This window comes from Anomalospiza imberbis, chromosome 13 (genome assembly GCF_031753505.1).
Source record: "Anomalospiza imberbis isolate Cuckoo-Finch-1a 21T00152 chromosome 13, ASM3175350v1, whole genome shotgun sequence".
Lineage (NCBI taxonomy): Eukaryota > Metazoa > Chordata > Aves > Passeriformes > Viduidae > Anomalospiza > Anomalospiza imberbis.
The window spans coordinates 12387710-12402414 of NC_089693.1; the positions used below are offsets into that span (position 1 = coordinate 12387710).

General features: G+C 46.6%; 1 long non-coding RNA gene across 4 annotated transcripts in view; it reads right to left on the reverse strand.

Annotated features, from left to right (window-relative positions):
- LOC137481965 (uncharacterized) overlaps positions 1–14705 on the reverse strand; it is a 243926-nt gene that overhangs the window by 3439 nt on the left and 225782 nt on the right. For 2 of the 4 annotated variants that reach the window (XR_011003806.1, XR_011003803.1), the window contains 2 exons: positions 6989–7119; positions 5526–6480 (listed from right to left, as the gene is read on the reverse strand). This is a non-coding gene — a long non-coding RNA (uncharacterized lncRNA). Of the gene's footprint in view, positions 1–3254; positions 3320–5525; positions 6481–6988; positions 7120–14705 lie in introns of those variants that run through there. The other 2 variants (XR_011003804.1, XR_011003805.1) reach the window with 2 other exon arrangements.

Here is a 14705-nt window from a genome sequence, read left to right on the forward strand (position 1 = left end):
CTTTGCGCAAATGGAAATCTGATTGCTCCTTCTAATCTTCCCCCGTACACCTGGTGAATGAGGGACCAGGGACAACCTGGCCCTGATAAAGACTTCAAGAGTGCACCTATTATCTATACCCCAGGAAAACTCCGATCATGTGGGAATAGTTAAATGTAAGAAAATATATAACAGGTCATCCGTCTTTCAGCTGCACTCAGCTCGGAGGTGGGAGCAGATTGACACAGCTGGGTGCAGCCATCCTGCTGGAGCCTGCAAAGGCCGGCCAGCAGAGCTGCAGCTGGACAGAGCACAGCCTGAGCCCTTCCCTTGGAAGCTGTTCATCTGCCAGGGCCTGGCTGCCAGCTCTGCGGTGGCTAAAGCACTGAAGCTGCTTTCTGCCAAGCCCACTCTGATGAGACACTGAGACCCGAGGCTGGGTTTGGTTCTCTGTCCTGGAGGTGGCTGTGGTGACATGACCTCTTCTTGATCCAGCCCTGGCACTGTGCTGAGGGCAGTGCTTGCTGGTAGAGCAGGGAGCTGGCTGGTGCCTGGGGCAGGGGCTCTTGGGCTCTGCAGGCAGTGCAAACCCTCCCTGCCAGCCAGGCCTGGTGCTGCAGAGAGCTGGGGAAGCAGCTGGATGCTGAGCAGTGCAAGCCTTCATCTGTGCACTGCTCTCTGGGTATTTGCTGGTACACGGCATCGTTGTGGGCAGGGTGTAACCCCTGGCCTCCAGTGCAGATGGTTGCATGAAAACAATTAATCTTTTGGAGAGCAGTGAATGGAAACATTAGTGCCTCGACCCCTAACACAGGTGAGCATCACTGCCCAGCATGAAGGTTTGTGTGCACAGGGAGCTTTTGCTGACTGCAAGCTTTTCAGGCTTGTGGGTCTGTAAGAAAAGGCAGAGACAGATGGAAAAATGGGGATGCAGAGAAACATTGCATTCTCCTGGACAAGCACTGGGGCAGGAGCCCTGAGAAGAGCCAGTGTGTCCTGATGGGTGCGGCTGCCCAAGGGGCTGGGAGAGGTGGGCAGTAAACATCCCTTGCTCTGATTCCTGCTGTGGAGAGGGAAGCGTGGCATGGCTGTTTGCTCCTGGCAGATAACCTGGAAGCCATCTAACGAATACCCCAGCTTCACCTATTATCCCAGGAGGAATCAGCCATCTGCAGTTCTGCTAGCTGTGCTGGACAGGAAGGGATAGTTCATTAGCAATTTATACGTTTGGTTTGTCTCCTAAAATGGATCTTTCCAGCAGCAGGGATGTGTCATTTCCCTGTTGAGATGCTCCTGCTTTCACAGTGCTGACTCCCAAGCCAATCACTCTCAGCGTGAGCTGAGTTACCAGCGTATGTAAATGACGTAAATAAGCTGCAGGAGCAGGGTCATGTAACTGTTTTGTTAGGTTCTGCCCTGTCAGCCCTATTTCATGGATTCTGCCAGAGTATTAACATGTTTGCATATGTAAATGTGTTAAAGAGAGCATCAGCTGAGGGAATACATTAAACCCGGTCGTCCTTCCAAGTTGATTTAATCTGACAGCACCTCCATTAAAAAAATAAAAAGCATCAGTTTTCCTTTTGTGACTTGATGTACAGTAATTAGCTTGTTAGAGCAGGAAACACCTCCTTTCATAATTGATTTTGCACCCCTTTTACTTGGATATCTCTGACAAGCTGTTTCTTGCTCCCCAAGGACACCATCAGTACTTCCCGAGTGTTTGGAATTTCATGAATGTGAATAATGAATATGATTTATCCCTCCCACACTCCCATGCACAGATAATATATGTAGCCAATTTGTGAACTGGACCTTGCATCAGAAAGATCAGTGTCAAAGTATTAATAGTGTAGTGACCAAACGTGCACAGGAATTAGGGCCCAGCTAAGCAGAGATTTTCAGGGCATTAGTGAGATGGGAACAGGTTGCCCCACGTGTTTGTCACTGAGGAGGAAAGAAAGGATGAAGATTTTCTGAATGGTCTTGTGTATCTAAGTTAGCATGCCAAATTGGTTGCTTATTACAGCTGGCACAGTGCCTTAGTGGGCTAATGTGTTAATAATGTGTAATGTTTCTCTTAGGCAATGGCACCACTCTTCATTAGCACATCTCAAGCCCTGTCACTGTTGCTTAGCTCGACATTTTGTTTCTGATGTTCCAGTGAGGGTATTTGAAATCAGGGTTTCAGATCTGCTAATACATGTCACACACTCTTTAAAAATGGATTTTAAAAGGGCCTCAATAATTTTATGGCTACTAATAACATTTGTAGCTATGTGAGCTAAGCTAATGATAAGAGTAATCAAATTTCATGTTTCACGGCATAAAATGAGCAACTGTAGGGGTCAGGAAGGTATTCACTCCCTGCCCTCCTCCCCTGGGAACTACTGTCTTTTCCGGCTGGTTCAGTAGATGAGCAGTGTTTGGGACATGAAATAGCACAGTGCTGCAGGGAAGTCCAGGTCTTGCATTGTACAGAGCAGGGATCTTATCTGTAAAATTCAGAATTCTGGTTTCAGTTGGCAAATGGAGCAAAACATTTGGATGATACATTTGTTTCACACTGATTACCTCTCACATTGGCATCCAATACACGGGGTTGAGTCTCCCCATTTTTGTGCCTGTTTACTCAGGTCCCCTGAACTTGGACATTTGAGCCTTATATTTCTGAGAGGCCCCAGCACAGCCACGTAATTCACATCCTAATTTTTCAATCAAAAAAGGTGCTCGCTTACGCTTCCTTCAAATTTCTGTTTTCACTCACTGTATTAGCAAGTTTGTTTTGGGCATTTCTTTAACACTGAGAGTAACTGAGAGGCATCCAAGAGCACCTGGAGCTCCCAACAAACACCTTTCTTGGCAGCTGCCCCCGCAGGACTGCAGTGGGGAGAGGCATCAGTGCCTGCAGGTCGCCCTCCCCTCGCCCACAGCCCGGCTGCATCTCGCCCAGGCGCTGAATGGCAGGGCTGGAGCCAGGAGACTGGCATTTGGCAAGGCAACAAACTGTTTAACTGCTGCCTGGCTCTGATAAAGGCTTCCTTTCCCTTTGCCAAATAGTGCCAAGAGCACTTTCTAGCACCCATACTTTTAGTGTGAAGTGTTTTCTAAACCCTTTTAGTGCATTGCACCAGTGATGAGCCTAAAAGGACTCACTTAACACAATGCGTCATAAAACAGACTGGAGATGTGCTGAATAAAATAACCCAGCAGGGACAGCCAAAAAGCTATCTGCATTTTTTGAACAGCTTTTAGTTTTTAAAAAAGCTATTTTGCAGAAAACCTTGGCATCGGGCATTTTTTTGAGGCTCAGAGTAGGTAGCCACGAGGAGGAGGCTTCCTGGTACATCAGGGAACATAATGGGGAAGGCTGAAGTTAAAGACCCTTTAATTGAGGCCTTCAGAATGGTAAGTATAACACTGCATAACTCTGTTTAGGGGATTTTGAGTATCTCTACCATCAAGGCTACATTTGTCTGTAGGATTAATCACTTTTTGATCCAGAGGGTTTAAGACAGACAGCTTACTAGGAATGTGCTGCATGGCTCTCCCAGGCTGGCAATTAGCTCTGTTTCTTCATATTGTCTTGTTTATTATGCCATTCTCCATCTCTTTTTTTCTCCCTCACCAACATGTTAATATACAAATTCATTTTAATTAGTTTTTAATCCATTTTTTCATCAATCTTTAACTCTGGACAGGGTTTTTAATAAAGTCTCTGTGACTTTACAGAAAATTAAAATACAGAAAATTAAAAACTCCTGCTGCTGAGCAGAGAGCTGGTTTGTTTATAGATGATACTGTAAAAAATCTTGAAAAAACTCAAAGACATAATTTTGCTCTATTTTAGGGCTTTATCCCTAGATTTCTTGAGGTTCTCCTACTTGCTGGAAGACCCTCAAGAATCTGAATTATACCCATTATCTTTGGCCTGAATGCAAACAGGTTTTTTTGGATGTTGTTTGTACCTCACATGAAAGAAAAAATACATCAAAGTAGCTGTGTGTGGGCACCCACTCAGGCTCTTTCAGAGGCTCAGAAATGATCTCCTGTCCCTGATAGGCTCTTTTCCCCTGAATATCAGTGTCCCTGTCTGGCAGAGGAAGCACATACCCCTGTGTCCCATCACACAGCCTTTTCTCACATACTCCTAGTCCTTTACAGGCTAGCACACATCATGTGTGCTGTATGAATGGGAGTGGACAAGTAGGAAAGAGTCCTTGAGCTCTAGACCAAAAATATCCCTCAGTCCTGTGTCTGGGAGGCATCCATGTGAAGTTCTCACGTGGGATTGCACATGTATGGGACTTGTGAGCTGCCCGCAAAAAACACAACACTTGGTAAAGCCTCCCCAGATCTGGCAGCTTGTTTTGGAGCTGGAAACAACCCAAAAATACTTAAATGCATTTTTCCTGTTTCCAGAAGTGGCTTGGCCCTGGATCTGTTGGGTGGCCTTGGTTAATCAAGTTCACTGCTCTGCATCCATTTCCCACCTGGGTATCCATGGGAGTGATGCTGGTCACTTTTATCCAGCATTTTGCTGTACCCTGAGGACAAGCACAATCTCAGGACTAAATATTGCTGTATAAAACAGCACACAGTCGATGTAAGTACAGAGTCCCAAGCCAAAGCTTACTGACATACATGGGACTGCAATGAATTGACTTTGGTCAGTTTTGGATCAGATGCTCAAAGCTGTAAAATTTCTCTGACCTTATAACATCCCCAGTGTGAAGTTACTAGCATGGTCAGAACTAGATGCAGCACGTACTGTGCTTTTCTGTCACAAACAGTTTGTCTTTCTTTTTTCTTGGCTCTTCTTTTAATAAATGTAACTCCTTCTCCTATGGCTCAGGCATTGTGTTGAACCACGCCGACAAATGTTCTCAGGTTTTTAAAATATTCGGTATTAAAGAGATCAGGCCAGATGTGTTCTGCTGCCTTCATCACTCTAGGTTGTGTACTCTGTGTTGAAATGATTATTGTCATCACCCGGTGAAAGGCAGCTGATGAAAGACTCTCTCCCCCTCTCATGAGCTATCTATCCACCCATGCCTGGTGCAGAGTGCACAGGTTTTGTTTTTGAATGATATATTGCTGTGTCAAAGTGGCTTATGTGCTGCTTAAACTTGTGCTGGTGAATGATAGAGAGTGTGTATTAAACACTCTCCCTGCAATGGGAGCTGTATTTTCTCATCTCCATCTTTGGGAGCACCAAAGCCCATCCCTGCCGGGAGCCCAGCAGGCGCTCCTGAAGCAGTGTCTGGGTGTGCCTGTGCTCACACTGGACTCTTCTATAGAAATACAATTGGGTACCATTTAAAGTCTTTCTAGAAGACACAACTGTGCTTTTTGCCCATCCTATTCTGTTGATAAAGGAAACTGTTCTACATGACACATTTTGAAATGTTTTGGGTTTGGGTATATTTCCCATAAATTCTTTCCTGTTCTCAAGTAGTATAGCTTTTGTTTTCCCACTTGTCTCCCTTTTACTCCACTTTATTTATTTATTTTTTTGGTCCAATTCTTTGCAAGATTAGCAACAATTGCTAAGAAGAAATAGAAAAAGGGAAATTTAATTTTGGGTCTACTGACATACTCACAAACCATCTTCTGAGGAAGTGTTTGATAAACAAAACACATTAAACCAATATTTTGCCTTGAAAAAGCTTTTGATTGGAAAACTAAAAGCCTTCCACACTTCCACAGTCCTTCAGTACATCTGGTAAATTCCAGCATCCCTGAGCAGAGCCCATAACATGAATAAAACCTTTCCAAACAACTGAGAAAAATTAAAAACCCCAAGACACAGATATTTTCCTTGTGTAGTGACACAATCGAATACTTAACCAAAAATAATGTAATGAAAAGTCTAGGTCACAAAATGGAGTGCTGCAGCCTGGAAAAATAGTTTTCTGACCTTCTGGATTTCCTCTATTAGGAGACTACTGTGCAGTGAGCAAACCCTATTTCTTACAACAAAGAAATTTAGCAATCTGGAGGCTGTGTCACCTTGCTGGCAGAAACACCGAGCAGCAATAGTGCTGAAAGTCAACACTAATAGCTGACACCAAATTAAACTGCCAGGGTTTGTGTGATGTAGTTCTGTCACCCTTTGACACATTTGATGTGAATTCAGAGGCTTCTGCTGTAAACTCATCAGCAGAGCTCATGACGCATCATCTTTACATATCTGTCCATCCACATTTGTCAGCAAACTGTGAGCCTCAAATGACTCCAGCCTTTGGGATATAGATTGCTTTACCTTCACATATAGTAAATAGAGTGTTTTAACACTTGTGATACCCTCAGCCCCAGCTCCAGACTCAGTCTTGTTAGCTGCACTTCAGCCTTTCTGTGTCCACGCTGAACATGGTGATTGATGAGGGCTGATGATGGCAGTGGGGTGGCCCATCCCTCCTTAACTTGTGCCTCAAATCATCTCCAGTTTGCCCATGCAGAAGAGCAGCAGGCACACTCCTAAGTGTCTTCATGAAGTGCCTGATTGAAAGGCCACAGCCAATTAGGCTGAGCTGAAATGGACACTTGCAGGATGTCTTTGCCTCTCAATTCCCTGCGTGGTGCCTGCAGAGAGCAGGCACCAGAGAAGTGCTGATAGCCTTCACATCTGCTTGCACCATGCAACAGCTCTCAGAGCCAGGGCCAGTGTTTCAGCCTGGGAACCATGCAGGGTGGCTGTGCCCCCACTTCACAGCCTTGGATCAGGAATGGCTCCAGCAAGTGCCAGGGCTCAGATCCTGATGCAGCAAACTGCTCACAAATGCAAGCCACACCGCTCAGGCAGCTGTTGACTGGTGACAAATAAATAATCTCCCTGTAAAACAACATGGCATTTCAAAGACAAACAAGCCCCCACACGCTTCTCCCTGGGCAATCCAAAAGGGATTCCTAACATTTGGTTTTCTCTAAACCAGTTAGTGTTTTTGTAGTTTCAGATTGATATCTTTTGGTTAAGAGCTCCTAATTTTCCTGTTAATTTTGGACTTACCAAGGTAATGAAAGCAGGTCCCCTCAGATGACAACAAAATCTGCTGGGTTGCATGTGAATGCTGGACTTGATATGATGCTCTGAGCAGTGCTGAAGAGACTCCCCAGGTTTGTGTCAGGCTTGTGTCTCCCCTATGGATCAGAAAGGAAAAAAGGGGTTTGTAGTTTCTGTTTATGTCTCCATGATATTTAACTTTTTTTCTAGCTTCAATAGCATCTTATTTGCCACATATTGCCCAAGTATTTTTTCTACTGACTGGATTTGCTATCAGTGTAAATTACCATGCAGAGAAAGCTGTATTTAGGCTCACAGGAGGAACAAACAGACCAAGAACAACAAATCAGATTCTTTTTTTTTTGTAAGTCCATTTTAACATATGGCCTAAAAGACTACCTTTATAAGGTAGTATGCATTAAATCACACTTATTCAAGTGTGAGCTATAACAGAATGGGAACAGAAATATGATGTCCTACAAGAAAAAACCACTCTATTTTCACCCTGTGTCTCCAAATCTTGTACTTGTTGGCATAAAAACATTGCACAGTGTCCCATGTGCCAGTAACACTTTGCACCACTAGAATTATTTCCAAAAATGGTGATAGAAGATTACATTTGCTCTTAAAAATTATAAATTCCATAGATTTGTAAAAAATTAGGGGAAAAAGTATAAGCTTTAAAAATATTTCCCATCAACTTCTATTGATGCTTTGTGACTTGCTCCATTTGGAAACTGCTGTGAAGTGCCACTTGGCTTGGGTGATGGAAGCAGCTTGAGTTCTCAGGGATCACCTGGGATTTATTTACTTTGACACCTTGAACATCATACTCTTGTCCTCTGGAAATGTCTCCTTGTCAGGATTTGTTCCAAGGTCTGCAAGAACTGAGCGCAGCACTAAACAGAATTTGGAACATCCTTTCTTTCTCTCCTTGGTGTCGAGTGGCTCCTATCCTGGGTGCCTCAGGAACACGTGGGTGGCCAGGAGGGACCCAGAGTGGCCAAACTGAGGCGGCTGAGAGACACAGCCTCAACCTGCACACGCCTCGGGGCATCTGGGGCTGGCTCCACGCACAGGGGGATTGTAATGGAAACGCTGACAGCTCTTAATAGTTATGACATCGAGACATCCCTGTAATTACTGCACAGAGGCTTCTGGCATGCAAACAATATTAGGCTACATCTTGTGCCTGACTTGTTTTATCTCTGTGGCAAAGCTCCTGAGGACAGGACATCATTGCTTCTCCTCACGTTTTTGAAACACTGGCTGTGCTCTCAGCAGCTTACGGATACTTACTAACAGCAGTGGCAATTGGACTGATTCAATGCTTATTTCAGTTGCCAGATTTCCTGTTAATAGGCTGTAGAGCCCAGATACCCAGTGCAAGGCACTCAGTGGACAACAACTCTCTCTGCAGTGTCCTAGAGAAGAGAAACCTTAAACCTGCACCTACAGAAACTATTTATAAATGCACCTGACTTTAGCTTTTGTGTCATGTCATCACTGGGACCAGGGCTCTTTGTCCTTTCTTGCACCTTCCTGGTTGGCAGCAGGGAAATATAATTCTCTGTCTGCAAAGGGGCTTGTCCCATCTCCTGTATTTGGCACTTTCTAAAGCAATGAACAATACAAGTTTTATGAGTACATTTTACGGCGCTCTTGGCCAGGTAAAGGTTTAAATCAGATGAGTTAAAATGGGTCATGAGAGGCAAAGCAGCCATCTCTGACATTACCTGGACTATGGCCAGTGCACCACAGCATTCCTGCAACTGCACTGCTTGTAAGAGCAATAACTACCTGGAGATAACACTGCATGACAAGCAAAACCACAGCAACCGAGCAACAGCCCCTTGCCTCCCCTCACACCTCACCTCCAACGCTGAAAGCATCAGTGCAGTAAAGGCTACAGCTCGAGTGGAGCAGGCAGTGGGGACCAGGGAAGTGATGAGGCCCAGAGATGTGTTCCCCACTCAGACTTCAGCTCTCAGTGTGGCAACTTTATCCTGCATCTCCTTCCCCCTGCGTGCAGGCTCCAACACAAGCTGCAGCAGCCCAGCACCATGTCCCACACCCACCCCAGAGGTCACTGGATTTTCAGTGGTGCCCCGTCAGGAGCCAGTGAGTTGTGTGCATGGCAGGTGGAGGGTTTCACAGCCCCATCAGAGAAATATTTAAACTAATTTAAATAAGTTCTCTGGATAATTAGATATCGTAGCACCCTCTTCTGGCTTCCTGCATTCCTGGGCTGTGGCTTTCTCTCCTCTTTGAGACCAGTTGCCTCACGTGGGTTTCCTGGTCATGGTTTTGAAGTTGCATCCATCCCAATCCTCTCCCGATTTCTATAACCTCATGGCTTTCTAGGAGAAAGACTCCTCAAGCTCATGTTTGTTTCCCACACAGAGTCCCTTCACAATTAACCTTTTTGTGCAACCTCTTTAAAGCAGAATCTCTTTTCTTATTTTTTTCACCACCTGGTGATCATGGAAAAAGCCTGACTTAGCGCATTTGGTGTAGTCCTGACTGTACTGCTGTGGAGAAGGTTACCCCTGAAACCAGAGGAGGATCCTGTGTGAGGAGAGGGACTGCCCCAGCTGCCAGTGGCTCGGTGGCCTCGGGGAGCAGCAGAGGGGGGAGGGCTCCCACCACCCCCAGGGCTGCTGCTAAGGCAGTCGGGGCCTTCACACAGGTTTTGGGGGCGCTGCTTGCTCTCTGATGTCCTCGTTGTGAACCCAGAAACAAGCAATTACAATTCATAACGTGGGTGTGCAAAATTCCCTCCAAGAGCTAATTAACTGTGAGGACTAATATTTCTGGTTAAGGGTCCACAAATGTCATTATACCATTATAAAATAAACTCTTGAAAAATAATTCACTTTTAAAATAAAACATTGCTTTCCTTTTACCCAGTAGGTTAAAGTACTTTGTTCCATGGTATCAGCTTTAAATTTTTCATGTCAGGGTAAAAAGTAATTTTTAAATTATAATTTTAATGCAACTGACCATATTTTGTAATGATACATTTTGAACCCAACTTGTAAAGATGTCAAAAGAAAATATGTCTATTCCATAGAACAGACATAGAAATATCTGAATAGCAAGAACACAGTTGAAATAAAATACTGCTTCTAAAAGTGCCAATTATTTATTTTAACTGTGATATTACAGCTGTCATTAGCACCGTGGGAAATATTTTCTGTATTATTAGGGAAGTTTCAAATTCACCAGTTTCAAAACTCGCAGAATTTACAGGAATACAAGGTACCAAGTTATGGCTCCTCTGAAGCAGGTCAGGTGGCAAAATTCAGCCGTAAATCCACTTTAACTAGTTCCCTTCCCTTTTTCCCTTCAGGTGACAAAACCATCCTCCTGCCCTGCCCACCCAACATCCTTCACTTCATTCCCTCGGGGCTCTGGGCAGGCCAAACACTCTGAGGGAAAGGAGAATTGTCTTTGCTTTGCAGGATGAAGAGCAGGAACCATCAGCACATCCCGCTAGCAGGGAGCTGGGAGCAGTGCTGGGAGGCACAGCAGGGAGTGCCACCAGCCCCAGGGAGAGCCACCAGCACCCAGGGAGTGCCACCAGCCCCAGATAGTGCCACCAGCCCCAGCGAGTGCCACCAGCACCCAGGGAGTGCCACCAGCCCCAGATAGTGCCACCAGCCCCAGCGAGTGCCACCAGCACCCAGGGAGTGCCACCAACCCCAGGGAGTGCCACCAACCCCAGGGAGTGCCACCAGCACCCAGGGAGTGCCACCAGCACCCAGGGAGTGCCACCAGCCCCAGATAGTGCCACCAGCCCCAGGGAGTGCCACCAGCCCCAGATAGTGCCACCAGCACCCAGGGAGTGCCACCAGCCCCAGGATGGTTCCACCAGCCCCAGGGAGTGCCACCAGCCCCAGGGAGTGCCACCAGCACCCAGGGAGTGCCACCAGCCCCAGGATGGTTCCACCAGCCCCAGGATGGCTCCACCAGTCCCAGGGAGTGCCACCAGCCCCAGGGAGTGCCACCAGCCCCAGGGAGTGCCACCAGCACCCAGGGAGTGCCACCAGCCCCAGGATGGTTCCACCAGCCCCAAGATGGTTCCACCAGCCCCAGGGAGTGCCACCAGCCCCAGGATGGTTCCACCAGCCCCAGGGAGTGCCACCAGCCCCAGGGCAGCAGTGGCACTGCCTGAGGGCCCCGCTGGCACTGGGACATCGTGGCCCCTGGGACCTGCAAAGCAGCTCTTTGCCCTGGAGCTGCTGCTGTGGGTCTGTGTGCCCTGGGCCCAAGCAGGGCACAGAGCCGGGTTCAGGGCAGTGCCAGGCGTGGGCAGGGAACACGGCTGCAGGCTCAGCTGGGACTGAGGAGCTGCCCAAGGCCCGGAGGTGGCTGGCTGCTCTGCAGGGCCCTCCCGGCCGATATGCACCTCTCACAGTCACGGGCTGCACGCCGGGGTGTCTGCCTGGAGCTGGAAACACTTGCCCAATGTCACCTGTACTAAACTCTGTGGATTTTTTAGGCTGCAGCTTTGTTTTGTCTGCCTTGGCCTTACTTCCATCAAGTGAGCCATGTTTCACCTCACTCTGTCCTTGCAAAAGCAGCAAAACTGTTGAAGTTATTTTATTCTGTATTAGTTGTCTGGCTCCATCTATGGGGCTTTGGGAACCCCCTAAATCACAGCATACTCATAGATGAGTGATGGCAGCACCACCCTGACAGCAAGAGGAGATGGCAGTGAGCGTACTGAGGGGACAGCCATGCAGCACCCAAGAAAAAGGTATTCCTACCAGGGGGATGCTCTGACGCTGTGAATGACAGCTTCATCACTCCTGAGCACAGAGTTAGTGGGAAAAACTGCTCAGACGCTCAGCAGTCAGACAGGAAAATTTGCTCTTGGAGAGCAAAAGAGGAGAGGACCGGGATAGATATGATGAGGTTTGGTTCAGCACAAGTAAAACATTATCAGTACCTTCTTCAGCTATGAGATAAAAAAGAAGATTGCAGAGGATATTACAGATTTAGACCTCCCTTTGTTATTTATACCCTCAAACTTGGACCTCCTTCAACCCTAAGCTAAATCAGAAGTCTCTGGTCCTTTATGTTTCCTTAATATTTTTGTGCCCAGCTCATCAAGGCTCTTAAAAACCTCTTTGAAGCATGACTCAGAGGTGGTACTTACACAGCCCTTTGCCTTAATACTGCTGTTCAGATAGCCCAAATCATTCCTCAGCCCTTTTTGGTATGTCTTGCTGTTAACTCAGTATAGCTTATACACCCAAAATGTCTAATTGGGGTGCTCTGCTCAGCTGTCTCCCTCAGTAAGGTTTGGTGCAGGCATCTTTAGGTGTTTCTGCCTCAGATGTTCCCCTGCACCCACATCACTCCATGTACCTCGCTGTGGGATGTGTGAGCCCCACAAGCCGGTGCTGGAGGAGCACAGCTGACAGGAGGCTGCTGCCCTAGTGACAGCAGCAACAGCCTCCAAAAGAATCATACTTTCTCCATTCCAGACAAACATCTCTTTCCCCATTTATGATGGTCCAAAGGTTGAAGATAGCTGCTCTACCACTTCCACGGCTCTGCTGAAGTTTTATGTCCTGGAATTGCTGTCAAGTTTAATGTTAGCATTTTATATAATGAAATAGCAGTTGTTACACCTCTGCAACCTGCATGAATTCACACTGAAAAAATTGAAAATTTCAGATGAATTTTCCCAAACTCCACAGACCTTTACCAATGGCCTTATACTGGATTAAAAGCAGAAGTAAGCAGTATTTACTTGGGAAACTGAGCACCAGACATACCTGGAGAATTCTTTCTGAACCTAATATCAATGTATTTGAGAGGAAACCATCAGAATATTTACCCTTTTGTACAGCTTCATCGACCTTTTCTTACAACCTCTTGTTAGCTTTTCCCTTTACAGGTTTTTGGTATAGATCCTTGGGTTATAAGTCTGCAGTTCTCTGACATGTTATTGCTTTGTAGAAAGGAAGGTCTCTTTGTTTTACACTTTTAAAATACAAAACCTCGAAATGATTGCCTCTTCTGTAGTATTTTTACATAAGCGTGGTCTCATTGACAAAACTCTCATTGACTTTGACAGTTACAAAAACAATGTTTGAATTTAAAAAGAAAACATTACTATGCTTAAAGGTGACAGTCTGATGTTCCCAGTACCTTAAAATCTGATAGAGCCAGTGGTTTACCTAAAAGCCAAACATATGTCCCTTATGGTAATGAGATCTAACTGGAGGCCCCACTGAAACACCTGAGGACAATTTCTAGCATTTTCAAAGCCAACTGAGAGCTGATGGGTTGCTTCACAGGTTGTTTTTTTTTTTTTTTTTTGCATAGTTCATTTTATAATTGCTGTGAGAAATCCCAGAGGAGCCCACTCTTCAGTCTGGTGGGGGAAGCTGCACCTTGAGTTCTAGTTACATTTGCAGATCTTAACATTTTAATTCATTCCCCTTCTGGCAAGTGGAAACTGAGCTAAGCCTCAAGGCACAAGGTGTAGCTGTGATGCTGAGGCAGAGCTGCTGAGCGGAAGATGCAGAGCCCCAGAGTTACCTTTGGTCCCTCTGAATTCACTTGCATGCCCACAGCAGTGCTAGGGGTCACAGGTTCACTGCTGCAGCACCAAACCCACTGCAGAGCTCTGCCTGAGCCCGTCCCTGGGGTGTCGAAGTAGCTTATGCTGCACTAAGAAGAGAGGAAGAAAAATGTCTCCGTGACTAGTAAGTCTAAAATCTGTATTATTGTCAAAGAAACAATAGCAGCATCAGCTGCTGCCGCTGCCCAGGAGCAGAGCAGTGTCATTAGAGCACAGGGCAGGGCACCTCGGGGGCAGGCAGTGCTGCCTCCCAGCAGCCCTGGGAGGCACTGGCAGAGCAGCTGAGCTTGTGGAGCAGGGGCATGGGAGAAATCTGCCACTGGGAAATGCTTTTCCTTCTCCAAAGGATGCAATGATCTAACCCATATCTGACCAATCTGGAAAACACAGCGGGCTGTGGTGCTCCTCTAGTTCTTATTTAGCTGGCAATTTGCCTCATGCTTTTCAGAGGACTGTTAGTGACCATATTTTCAAGTGGCCCTGCACTGCTGATTGCTACTGCCATGCTTCAGACATGTTTGAAATGTCCTTATTTGAATTATGACTTGCAACATCTGTATTTAAAACCATATACTTCACCTTTACTTTCCACAATCAATATTGTTAATAGGGATAAAGATACGGAGGGATGACAGAAAATATTTACTCATTTCTCCCTGCACAATCCTCCCAAGCCCTCCATTACCACATCCCTGATCTTACTCACTCTGCACCGAGGGAGGCAGCTCTCAGCTGGACTCTGGCAGCAGTGGGATGTGCTGGTGGCAGTGCTCTCCAAGCAGCTGGGAGAGGTGTTTCCAGAGGACCAGGATCCTCCTGCTCATGCAGCCCCTGCCTGTGGGGCCTCAGAGCTTCCTCTACACCTCTCAGGGGTCTCGCCAGCCAGGACCACTGATGTTCCTGCACACCTGGGTGTCAGTGGACGTGGCTGCAGGGGGCTGAGGGGGGCAGGTGCTCACCTGTGGGGAGTGCTGCTCCCTGGGCTGATGCTCGGTGTCACCCACTCCGTCAGGTGCCAGGGGACTGCTCTGTCCACTGCATATCTGCTGCACTGCCCTGTAAAACTACATTGTGTAAAGATCATCCAAGTCCTTTCCAGATATTCCAGTAAGGCTTTGAAGA